Below are 13857 nucleotides of genomic sequence, written 5' to 3' on the forward strand. Positions count from 1 at the left end.
TAAATTGTTAGATAACACTCGATTAGTAAATCTTCCGAAATCCTTTTAAACCGTTGGCTGTTCGTTCGTTCGATTGCGAAAGTTTCCCGCGTTGCAACCAAAGTCCTCGTAAATTCATACACATTCAGTCATTTCTAGTTTCCATCAGCTAACTAAAAAGAATCTCAAATAGTAATGGGAGTTGGTCACGAATGAAATATTTTATTCCTAAACTTTGTCACGAAAAATAGTCATGAATGTATTGATGAAAACACGACTCGCGGTGACAATTTCAAACATAGAATATGTTTCCGATTCCTCCTATAAACATCACCAAGTTGTTAATATGAAAAAGCAGAACATTCGAACAAACCACTTTGTGACAATTACCAAAAGTTTGTATAAGGCTCTAAGCCCCGCCTTTTCGACGCTTTTTCAGCATTCCTGACCATTTACAAAAAATATTCTTCGTACAAATATGAATTTTCTTTTAAAGTTCACCAGCATGCCTGTTCGAGCCTATCAAGCTCGAATATTTTTGTCGGTGTACGAGCGAATCTCCAATTGCGACGATCGATCAACAACCCTATACACTACGTAACGTTGTGCAATAACACCCAATGATTTGCAATATTGCGCAATGTTTCATCATCTTCCGCGAGACAACGTGGCAACAAGGCAGAATTCCGATCCTTTATAAAGGGCGAGCAGCGTCAGATTAGTTTATTAGAAATTTAGACATTCGCGACGCGATGTACCCCGAGCAAAGTTATTAAAAGTGTTAGTATAAGTTCGATTAGTGATATAAAACTATGTAAAGAGAAAAATTTGTGTTTCATTATCCGTGGCCATCTATCCGAACAAGGGTGTATCAAGTCCACTTCAGGTAGAAAATTGTGGAGAACTTGAGCTCCATGTGGTGTTCGGTAGCCTTGAGAAATCGGCGCCGACAATGCCATTTGTGCGGACTGGGATGATGCCTTGGCTAAGCATTTTGCTGATTTGTTTCTGCACTTTTTCCTTGTGTATGAAAGGGTATACAAAGTTTTTAGTATATATTGGTATTTCATCACAAGTATTTATCTCATTCGTTGTTTTGCTTTCGTCCTGATTAGACGCAAATTGTTTATCTCCGTTTGATTCGCAAAATAACAATACACGAGTTATCGTACGGGTGTTTTTTTTTCGATTAGTTCTTGTGTGCGATAACAATAGCCTGCAATATATCGGCAGAAACATCTTCTGCACACTGGTAGGGGCAGGCTACCCCGCCAGTGATCTGATACGCAGCTGATATATCAGCAAGAATATGTTTCCCGCACCGCTGTTACCCCGCTAGCAGCACGGACCATCATACGATCGAGCGAGTGGAAGTCAACTACAAGTGGCATCTACAAGGTCGAGTGTAAGATACGGCCATTGTGTCACAACACGAAGCTGGATCGTCATTGTTTGTTCTGCGGAGACACTCGATTAATCCAACTATCAGCCGTGAGGTCGTGACTTAGACGTTCGGTGAAGTATTCATTTTAGAATTTTTATCATTATTATTAATATTATTATTATTATTGTTATTATTATAATTATTATTTTTATTATTGTTACAATTATTATTATTATTATTATTATTACTATTATTACTATTGTTATTAGTATTATTATTACTGTCTTTTTTTAATTTTGATCCATTGTAGTTTGAAAAATTGTTTTTAAAATTTAATATCAACTACTTGATCCCCCCCCCCACATTCGAATATTTATCGTTTGTGTGCGGTAGAGCGTAACGCTCCCGCAAAATGGACGACATGCAGGTGCAACTATTCCTGGATGTGGAAACAATTGGGGAAGAGATTGAGATCTCCCCCATCAATTCCCCTCTACCTTCCCCGCTACCTAGCCCCGTACCAAGGGTACCGGCAACACGGGTGAAAGCTGATGCTTCGAAAGGTCCGTTCGTAGTTTACTTCAGGCCCATAAAGAAGCCTCTAAATATTATTCAAATCGGCAAGGACCTGGCAAAACAGTTTTCGGCCGTAACCGAGATTACGAAGGTGAGGCCGAACAAACTGCGAGTTGTCGTGAGTAGCTTGAAGCAAGCAAACGAAATTGCTAGCTACGAGCTCTTTACAAGGGAGTACCGCGTGTACATCCCTGCCAAGGACGTGGAGATCGACGGTGTGGTTACCGAAGGAAGCCTCACGGTCGATGACATTTTGCGTCACGGGGTTGGCTGCTTCAAGAACCCCCTGATTCAAGATGTAAAGATACTGGATGTCAAGCAATTGCATTCAGTATCCATCGAAGAAGGGAAGAAGAAATTCCTCCCTTCGGATTCCTTCCGTGTAACATTCGCCGGATCCGCACTGCCGAACTACATTTCTTCGGACAGGGTTCGTCTGCCTGTACGCCTGTTTGCACCGCGGGTCATGCATTCCCAAAACTGCAAGCAGTTAGGTCATACAGCAGCCTACTGCTGCAACAAGGCACGCTGCAGTAAGTGCGGAGGCAATCATGCTGAGACCGCTTGCAGTGAGGATACTGAAAAGTGTCTTTACTGCGAGGGAACTCTGCATGACCTTTCGGCGTGTCCCGCGTACAAACAGCGCGAGGAAAAATTAAGCGTTCCCTTAAGGAACGATCAAAGCGCTCTTTTGCAGAAATGCTTAAGAGGGCTGAGCCACCCTCGACAGGAAACATCTTTTTCTTTTTGCCAACCGATGAGGGTACATCTGACGATCCCGTCGAAGGGTGTTCTTATGCCTTGCCAGAGGTATCTAGGAAGAGGAGAATGCTCAACTCTCCTAATTTTTCTCGCAAAGGTCGTAAGATAACCCCTAGCGGAATGACCAATAAGACAACACAGAAAGGAAGCGGTGAAGAAAAACCAAAGCAAGTACCCCCCGGTTTTAATTTCGAATCAAACCAGGAGTACCCACCGCTTCCTGGGGCACCAAAAACCCCTCGTGCACCCATTTCTCGATCAGAAGACATAAAAGAAACAGGGTTCATAAAATTCTCTGATATTGTGGACTGGGTATTAAAACATTCAACATACCACATCCCCTTTAAAACATTCTTCTTGCCCTTCTCCCTACAGTGAAAACCTATTTGAAGCAACTCACAGCAACTTGGCCCCTCATTTCAGCTATCGTATCTTTCGATGACTAATACGTCAAAAGAGGTTAGGAATATTGTCACTGTGTTACAGTGGAACTGCAGTAGTATAATCCCCAAATTCGATTTTTTTTTCACATTTGATAAACACATACAATATAACAATTGTTCGCGCTCTGTGAAACTTTTCTCAATTCAAATGACCAACTTAATTTCCACGATTTCAACATCATTCGTCGAGATCGAGACTCACACGGTGGAGGGGTACTTTTAGGGATCAAAAAGTGCTATTCTTTTTTCAGAATCGACCTTCCCTCGATCTCGAATATTGAAGTTGTTGCCATTCAAACGAATATGAAAGGAAAAGACCTTTGCCTTGTTTCGTTATATATTCCCCCATCCGCGCGGATTGAACAGAAGCAACTCCTTGATATAGCAGAATTGCTTCCCGCACCTTTTTTGATTTTGGAAGATTTTAACTCTCACTGTTCGCTATGGGGGTCGCTGTACGACGACAACCGATCTTCTTTAATCTGTAACTTAATCGACGACTTCAATATGACACTTTTGAATACTGGGGAGGCGACACGTGTACCTAATCCTCCAGCACGTGAAAGCGTGCTTGACCTATCCCTTTGCTCGACATCACTAGCGTTAGATTGCCAGTGGAAAGTAATCAACGATCCCCACGGTAGTGATCATCTTCCAATCGTTATATCAATTGCTAATGGTTCAACTCCCCCGTACCCAATCAATATTTCCTACGACCTTACACGTAATATTGATTGGAAGCTCACGAGGAACTTCCTCCGGAGGAAGAATACGCGTTCTTAGCTGGCTTGATAATCGACGCCGCGACTCAAGCTCAGACGAAACCGATACCCGGGGTAACGATTAGACAGCGCCCTCCCAACAAATGGTGGGACAAAGAATGCTCTGAGCTGTACGCGCGAAGGTCCGCGGCGTATAAGGACTACCGGGAGTACGGCACTGTCAACCTGCTTCGAAAGTACGAGGCACTGGGCAGGCAGATGAAGAGCTTAGTAAAGGCGAAAAAACGCGGGTACTGGCGGCGGTTCGTAAACGCGTTGTCGAGGGAAACAGCGATGAGCACTCTTTGGGATACCGCCAGGCGCATGCGGAACCGTGACGTTTCGAATGAAAGCGAGGAGTATTCAGATCGCTGGATACTCGATTTTGCCAAAAAGGTCTGTCCGGACTCTGTACCGGAACAGAAAACCTTTCGCGACGCGTTATTAGTAACTACGGAAGAGCCTCCATTTTCGATGTTGGAATTTTCAATGGCTCTCCTGTCGTGTAACAATAAGGCTCCAGGGTTAGATAGAATAAAATTCAACCTGCTGAAGAATCTACCCGACTCTGCAAAAAGACGCTTGTTGAACTTGTTCAACATGTTTCTTGAGCTAAACATTGCTCCGCACGACTGGAGGGAGGTAAAAGTCATTGCTATTCGGAAACACGGGAAACCTGCCTCTGATCACAATTCATATAGGCCGATTGCGATGCTCTCTTGCCTCCGGAAATTATTGGAGAAAACGATTCTCTTACGGTTAGACAAATGGGTCGAAACAAACGGGTTATTTTCAGATACTCAATTTGGCTTCCGCCGGGGCAAAGGAACGAACGATTGGCTAGCGTTGCTTTCTACTGAAATTCATCTCGTATTTGCTCGAAAAGAGCAAATGGCTTCTGCCTTCATGGATATTAAGGGGAATTAATTTTTTTTGGAGTATCTGGATTAATTTAAAGCGTTTCTCCACGTTCAAGTGATCAGATCGCACCTTATCTTCAATCCGCCAAACTACTTTGGTTGCTTTGGAAAGATATTCAGATGGAAAAGTTATTTTCTCGAAATTGTTCACCTCGACCAATATGCTTCCATAGTCGATGGTTGCTATTGCGGGTTCCCGGTTCACATTGACAAAAAGCAAGTTCGCTTTACCTTGCTCGATGCTGTATAATCCAGACGGAACAAAAATATTGGGATTAATTCTCAAGTCATTTTCAACGAAGAAATCTCCTGAGTTATCAGGCATAGGAATTTGTTGAATAGTATGTGATGATTCTTTTTAGAGCTATGACGGTGTTGTCCAATATGATACTATTAGTTGATGCGTCCACGATGCATCCTAACTCGTGTAGGGTTTGCATACCAAGATTTTGTGGAATTTAAATAAGTAGAATTTTTGACAGGCAGCGTCCTTACATTGTTTAGAAAAGGGTTAAAGAGTGTGTACTGTTCTATATTGTAAGAGCCGATTAAATTTTTAACTTTGTGAGAGGGACCCAGTCGCACTGATTTTAGGGGTACGAACTCTGGGGAAATATAATTTTGGTTAGCTCCTGTATCGATCAGAAGCTTAAGCGGAGGACTGGACTTGGAGAGAATCTCCAGGTAAGGAAGAAAACTCATTCTATCTCTTGTTGCTCTAATTCAGGAGGGTTCTTCCTGTTGTGGATTGAACTATTCGCAATGCATATTTATTCGTGGGTTATTATCAAATAGTTTGATATAGTATGACGAAAATTGGAAGGAAATGCTTTTTCCTGCTTAATTGGTGGGAACCGTGATCCGGACTGATTATTTGGGTTATATAATTTCGGTACGGGGACGTTATTAACTAGTGGTTGTTGTTGTTAGAAATATGGCCTATTTGCTACAACTCGACGTCTAGCTGCCCCGTATTGGTTTTGCATAAAATTTGGTTGATATCGAGCATCTCTCGGATTCATATAATTTGATTTCCTGGTCCTTTCTTTTCGTCTCTTGTAAGCATTGTCTTGGTCTAACGCATTCTGATAAGCAGAATACAGGCTGGTAGGTCTAATTGTTCTCGTTAATGACAATATTGAATTGTCCAGTCTGTCGACATAGGCATTTGTCACCATGGTCTCATAAGTTTTCAATTTATCATCAAGCATAACTTTCGCTCTAATTTCGGATAATACTGCATCATACTGGTGATAAAAAATTTCTACACTAAGATTTTCCTGTTGCAAATAAGGGATTTTGTTTAAAAAAGTGGATAAGTCTAGTTTGTCTCCAAAACGATCTTTTAATTTCTTTTTAATTGCGTCCCAAGTGCAATCTGTGTTGCTTAATAATAAAGCCTCATTAGCTTTTCCGCTTATTTTGTCCCTAATAACTGATTCCCAAATTGGCAACATTAAAGGAATTTTCTTTTTACGGAATCCAGCCACGCTGGCAATTCTTTTTCGACACCGCTGTATTCCGGGATCATTTTAATCACGTCCGGAATTCTGGTGAGATTGAAATTGTCTCTCGGTTGCGAGGCAGGTATTGATCTTTGCGACGCATTCTGCAGCCTTTCAAGTTGTAAAGACTGTTGTTCGACCACGCGCTCGAGTTCACTTATTTTTCTGCCATTTCAGACATTTTGCGTGTTAGCATAAACTTTTTCGATGAAGTTAAATTTTTGATTAGAACTTTCGTTAACCGTTATGTACTCGGCAGGGTACCCGGGTACCTTTTCAGACTTTATTGCTTTAAAAAAACAAGGAAAACATCAACTCAGCCTACTGAAACATATGGAATGCTCCTAAAAAGTGGAAAAAAACCATTTCCCATCACCAAATTGTTAATAGCAACAGGAGGAAGCGATGGGGAAAGCATCGAATTTTTTTACCCCATAAGTACTCGGCAGGGTACCCGGGTACCAACAAAATGAAATGCATCTTGCTTTTTCTTGCGATGGGGAAAGCTTCGAATTTTTTTACCCCATAAGTACTCGGCAGGGTACCCGGGTACCAACAAAATGAAATGCATCTTGCTTTTTCATTTCTTGACCGATTTTTGATCCTGGCCAGTCAAAAGATTGGAAAATCTGTCTACTTTTAGAATTCGGGATTGACATGAACCTGTTACCGTTCGTAACATTTACCTGGTGTGATAGTTATTAATATATAAAATAAGAAACCTCCGTAATATTAAAATTCCCATGGGTTAAAAAGAATATTGGCCAATATAAATACACTAAGCACACAAAGGGTTAATATTAAGTTCACAGTACACTATACACGAAAAACTGCTAGAAAATAGACGGGACGACTTCAGTTCAGGGGACGGATTGAGACAGGAAGCAGAGATGGCAAACCAAGTGGAGAGAGAGAGAGAGAGATGGGAGTACACGAAAGCTAAAAGCTTATTGAAAGCTGAGTATCGAGAGTCGGCCTCATTTCCATTGTACCCATTCGAAGAGCAAGTGATAAGTTATACCCTTTTGTCAAAATCGATAAGTGTCGATCATCCGGATCGAAATTATTTGGTGCAAAAACCAACTAAACCTGGAAAAGAAGGCGAATCAGGTAAATTAATGGGAAAATTGTTAAACTAGAAGCAAGAGCGGAAATTAGAGCCTTCTAGCGAGGAAAGCAGTTTAGCCGTGATATTGAGTAGTGCTTTCTTCTCGTTGGGACCCGCAAATTTATAGCTCACCGGATTGGACCCGTAACGAGCCCCAAGGAGGTACTGTTGGGTTTAGATTGGGAAAAACTCACAACCCTTCGGGTTCCCGGAATCGTGCCTGGACCTGCGAATTGTACACGTGGAGGAGTTGTCTTCTGAGGAGTAGGAAAGCCAACTGTGATCCACAATTCTGCTTCGAACACACCCGCGAGAACCTTATCTAAACGCCCACGGAGCGCGTTGCGTTGTACCAACGTAGAAAGGAGCACCAGCCACGTTCCCGTCCCATCTGTGCTGACCAGCCCGGAAACCAAACCCCGTACTGAGCCATCTTATAGTCCCAGCAAGGTAACCTAGAATTAGCCATACAGTGACACTGATACACAACCACACAGCTTGTATAAATTTAAGGTTATTAAACGTAAAAATTATAGCTTTTCTCTAGTTCACACATATCACCGTCCTGCTTAACCGACTAGACTTAGAGCCGACCTTGAGGGAGAGGACCTCACGCTTGAGCTCGGGCATAAAAGAGGTCATGAGTACCCGCCCCAATCGGTCTCCAGAAGAACGACCAGGGACCGGGGGTCTAGAATAGTAGGCCCGTCTGGCCTACTAGTAACAAACCTGTGACCACATCTGGTTTCTGTAAATCCGGATCTTCAGGAGTATGTGAGACAAATTATTACAATTGTCTCTTAAACCGAACAAAATTAATACCAAAATTCATGAAATCACTCCAGGAGTTGATTTTCATTCATTTTGAGTCCGTTTGATGAGTTTTCCGAAATGACCATTTCGGAGCGTATTCCCGACCTTGAATTGTTAGCTTTAAGTTATACCATTGGGACGCCTGCTTGCCTGTTGCTGAATAGACAAAATAAATGAATAATCGAATAGCCCCAAATCAAAAACCCTTAATTTTTAATCATAATATTCGACCACAAATTTTGAATCCTGCAAACGAAATTTTAAGTCTTGAATCCGACATCCCAAATCCTGAATCTTACATTTTGAACCTCGAGTCTTGGATTCTTACTCGTAATGTCTAAAACCTAAGCAATTAGTCGTGAATTGTTAATCTTTATGTTAAAATTCTAAATCCCCAATACCAAATAATGCACTCTTATATTCAAATCCAATATCCTGTAACCTAAATCCTTGATTATTTTCTACATACCAAATACTAAATCCTTATACTGTAACTTCTATATCCAAAGTTTGAATTCAAATATACAGAATACAGTATACAATGTATCATGGAACGGGGTTAAATTGAGAAAACCTCTATGGCTATTGGTGAAATTTATGTCCTCTACCTCATGAAATAAATTCGAGAATTTTATAAGGTACTACGAGATAAATCGGGGTGAAATTGATCATCCTTGAAATCCATACGTTCTATCGGAAATGTGCTTTTTTCTCGATATGTTTATGATAAATGATGAATCCTGGACTTAAAAATATCAACCACAGCTAGTTTGGAAATGAAAATACGGATATTTCAGACTAAAATTTATTCATTTTGGTTCACGAGCTGCAGTTTGCTAAATTTGCTTCCATTTGATCATTGTTAGATCGATTTTAATTCGGTTTGTAGCGAAAGCTAAAAAACAAGCTCTGAAATTAAAATCTTTGCGGTTTCCTGTGAATTTATCAGTCTTACTTTGATGGTATAGAATATACATTGTTGAAAATAATGTTTTTTTGAGCTTTTATCAAACTTTACTCACTTCTCCAAATTTACCGTAATGACCCCTAATTAAGATTAATTCAATACTTTTTTTTGTTATTTTGAAACTAGTTTGATCAAATTTGATCGAGTTTCGACTGAGTTAGAACAATTTTACGATAATATGTTAAATTGCACTGGGCATGCAAAGGTTAACTTTGACAGGCATGTGAATCTTTCGAAAGTTGCGTTTTAGGACATGTAAACATTGCCTAGTGTTGTAAGATCAGTATTTTTTGATCAGTATTTATTATCACGAATTTTCAGGTGGTCAATTTCTCCCCATTCCAAGGTACCACACAGAATTTACAATCCACGAAAATTTTCAAACCTAAAACTCGATTTTATCTGCAAAATAAAATATAAACATCAACAAAGAGGGGCTGGCAACACGGCTAACTGGTGTTACGTGCTCCGAAAGCTATCCGTTAAAGTTATTGATTTATAAGTGAATTTACGGGCCAAACTCGCTAAAAAGTGTTAAGTTGTGATCTGTGATGCTTTGTCCAAATGAAAAAAGTGAAGGTTTTGTGAAATACTACAAGGTATACAGCCCTAGGGTTGTGTGAAATGGTGACGTGGAACTAAACACTGTAAATAGGGGATTTTTTGTTACAAAATATACAGAGTCTGCAGACAGAATCAATGTGTTTGCTCAGCGACTGTACGTATTTTTATTTTCAGCCTCCCTGCAAATCAATTTTTGGAATATATCCAACAACAATCAAAAGAATATCATTTATATTTGGCGATATTATGCCTGTAGTATTTTTTTTGTGCAAAAAATATGTGTTTGACAAGGCACAAGCATATCGTGCTTGTTGAAGAAGCACAAAGAATTTCTCGTAATGCGTCAAAGTCAGAATTAACTCTATATCCTCAAAAACCAAATCCAATAATACTTACGTTATCATAATGAATGGTTTTGTCTTATTTAACTGTAATTAAATCAAATCTATAGTATGGATCTTACTTTCAAAATAATATGGAAGCCCTTACAAAGGTTCATCAATTAGCAAACAGAAGAAAATATTTCAAACAAAATTATTAACAAGTTCCAGCAAAAAATCGTAGCAATCCACAATTACATTTTTTTTTGCTTGACAATTTTTTTTTATTTGCCTACAACTACATTCGCTGTATTACGGAGACAGGAAATATACGTTTATTATGGTAAAGCTTAGAATAATCATATATCATTTAACAATTTTGAAATGTAAAAGAGATTCTGTACGAATCTCACAAAATAAACAAAAAAAAATCACAAGCATTCGCAGGCTCTTACTCTTCTATAAATGTATATATTTAGGAATTTACTCTTTCGATACTATCCGGTCAAGATTATTTAGTGAATATCGAAGATAAAATTAAATAAATATCCGTTGCAAAAATGTACAATTCTTGTTGAGTAATTTATGGCAATCATATTTATGAGATAAACTTTCAATCACCATCAACAGCAGCATTGCAGTTTTTCCTCAATTGCATACAAATAGAAATGTACGAACAAGAGTGTACCACTGCAATACGAATAGTACCGCTGCAGTACGAATAGAAGAGTTCCAATGCAATCATAGACGACGAGAGACCTGCGGTTCTTTACTCCACTGGTACTGTTGCTTTTACCGGCATGTTTTCTTTCAAGACATCAGTTTTTATTAGGTTCTTCAGAACCTAACACGCAGGTTTAGAAATTGTTCAAGGATGGATATTGTTTCAAACTTTTAGGAAAACTTTTACCTTCGAGACATCATATTAGTCTAAGCTCATGGAGGCAAAAATAAATTGACCTATTGGGACGGGGAGACTCTGTCAATTTTTATTTCGAAATTGATACAGGGAATATCACAGGGAACGGATGGTGTCCATTCACGTTGTCTGTGCTAGGAATGCTCGCATGTAATTGGTTCACTATTGACGTAAATTTGTTATTGAAATTTTTCATCAATTTTACCGCTTAGCAATGAAATTAGAGTGATAATTAGCATATTACAAAATTGTTATACATTTTATCTATCCAACAACATATTGGTTATTATTATCCATCATGTGGTGATGCTGTTATTATCGTTTGAAATCTGACGCAACATTTGCCCGTTTCATTTCCAATTTTACAGAATGCATCCCAGTATAGTAAACAAAGACGTGTCCCACGTCAAAAAATCACAAGCATTCGCAGGTTTTTACTCTCCTATAAATGTATATATTTAGGAATTTACTCTTGCGATACTATCCGGTCACGATTATTTAGTGAATATCGAAGATGAAATTAAAAAAAATATCCGTTGCAAAAATTTACATTTCTTGTTGAGTAATTCATGGCAATCATATTTATGAAATAAACTTTCAATCACCATCAACAGCAGCATTGTAGTTTTTCCTCAATTGCATACGAATAGAAATGTACGAACAAAAGTGTACCACTGCAATACGAATAGTACTGCTGCAGTACGAATAGAAGAGTACCAATGCAATCATAGACGACGAGAGACCTGCGGTTCTATACTCCACTGGTACTGTTGCTTTTACTGGCATGTTTTCTTTCAAGACATCAGTTTTTATTAGGTTCTACAGTACCTAACACGCAGGTTTAGAGATTGTTCAAGGATGGGTATTGTTTCAAACTTTTAGGAAAACTTTTACCTTCGAGACATCATATTAGTCTAAGCTCATGGAAGCAAAAATAAATTGACCTATTGGGACGGGGAGACTCTGTCAATTTTTATTTCGAAATTGATACAGGGAATATCACAGGGAACGGATGGTGTCCATTCACATCGTCTGGGCTAGGAATGCTCGCATGTAATTGGTTCATTATTCGCGTAAATTTGTTATTGAAATTATTATCAATTTTACCGCTTAGCAATGAAATTAGAGTGATAATTAACACATTACAAAATTGTTATACATTTTATCTATCCAACAACATATTGGTTATTGTTATCCATCATGTGGTTATGCTGTTATTGGCGTTTGAAATCTGACGCAACATTTGCCCGTTTCATTTCCAATTTTACAGAATGCATCCCAGTATAGTAAACTTTTCTCTGGTTTTCCCTGGTTGAATTACTAGATTTTTAAATTCAGGGGCCTAACTTCGATATAGACGTTAGTCAACGTCAACAAAGACGTGTCCCACGTCAAAACACAGTGTTCCTTGCGTGGGAGTTATAATTTATCCACGAAATCAAATTGAAAATTGTAAGGCCAGTTAAGTTGCGTGAGTGTGAGTGTCTACTTCGTGCGTCGCGCTAACTAGCGGTTCATTATTAACGTGCGAAAATGGAGTGCATGGTGGTGTGAAAGAAGAGAACGGCACTACCTGGAGAGCGGAGAGAGTAGCGTTGCGCTGTGCTAGTCGGCGTTTGTTTCGCTGGCATAGGCATAACCAAACTACAACAGATGAGTATAGTTTTTTTGTATCAAACATTTCAAGAATGCGGATGCGGTTTACCAAAACGAACCCTGCTGTGTACCTTGCTCTTTCTCCAACATCCCAGTGATTTCTCGTGGAAGTGCAGAGGTGTTCTCGGCTTCCAAAAAGCGAGTATCACGTCAACCTTTTCCTATACAAATTCCTTCTTTGACCTGCATTCGGATGCGGCCAGCGCTGGTATTGCCTAATACGAAGCTTGAGGTCATCAGTTTTTACAAATTGAGGATGCATGTTGGTCCCAAGCATCATCTGTTGGTTCTCTGTGTAATTACAGCTGATCTGGTAATCTCGGAGTAGCAACCGCGGGCGGTCAATCATGGTCATGCTCAAAATAAAATTTAAAAAATCAACAAAATAACACTTGTATATTTCAATATTTTAACCCAAATCACCCATCAAAGGTTCCACAGTGCGCCACAGTTCTCGTTTACCGAGGCTTGTTTTTTCGAGCCACTAGCACAGTGTCTAGTGGTGGGCACGACGAATAAAATCGTGCCTGGTGGGGCGACGAAATTTACGACCTCACATGTATGTAGCCGCCGAAAATGTGGCTTCGAGTGGGGGGTTTCTTTCGCACCGCTGAATGCGGATCAACTGATTTTGTTTATTGTTTCTGCTCCTTGAAGCCATGAAATCTAACTTCGGCGTGCCTGGGAACTTCACTGTCGGTGTGTGTTATAATTTTCTTGTGTATTACGATACCTCCAGGTATTTTTCAATTTTAAACAGAACAAAATCCTAGCGGAGTTTCTCAAAATTGGAGTTTCCGCACAGGACAGAAGCTGATTTCGGCAAATAGGGTCGGATAGCGTGGTTCCGCTTCCAATTTGCTTCGTTTCCTTGGATTCTCACCTCAGCTGAGCCATTTTTTCCCACCACTTTTCGACACTTTGACAAGCCGAAGCCCAGACCGTGATCGAACATTTGTCCTCTTCGACAATTCGATTTATTATTGTCAAGAGGGTATTCGGGCGTTCGATGTGAGCCATTGATATGCAACCACATTTTATTTCCATCTCCTTATATTCAATCCATAATACCCCTACTGTGTGCTGTGCTGCAGCGAAGAAGAGTACGGAACTTGTCCACAGGAAACTGGAGGTGGGGTAGGGGTAGTTCGGATGGGATGAGAATCGATCCAATCTTTAC

The 13857-nt window shown here is 39.8% G+C and overlaps 1 protein-coding gene across 6 annotated transcripts in view; it reads left to right on the top strand.

Annotated features, from left to right (window-relative positions):
• LOC129723978 (nucleolysin TIAR) overlaps positions 1-13857 on the top strand; it is a 1146678-nt gene that overhangs the window by 418189 nt on the left and 714632 nt on the right. The gene's annotated exons all lie outside the window — the stretch shown is intronic.

The sequence above is a fragment of the Wyeomyia smithii genome, chromosome 1 (assembly GCF_029784165.1).
Source record: "Wyeomyia smithii strain HCP4-BCI-WySm-NY-G18 chromosome 1, ASM2978416v1, whole genome shotgun sequence".
NCBI classification, from domain to species: domain Eukaryota; kingdom Metazoa; phylum Arthropoda; class Insecta; order Diptera; family Culicidae; genus Wyeomyia; species Wyeomyia smithii.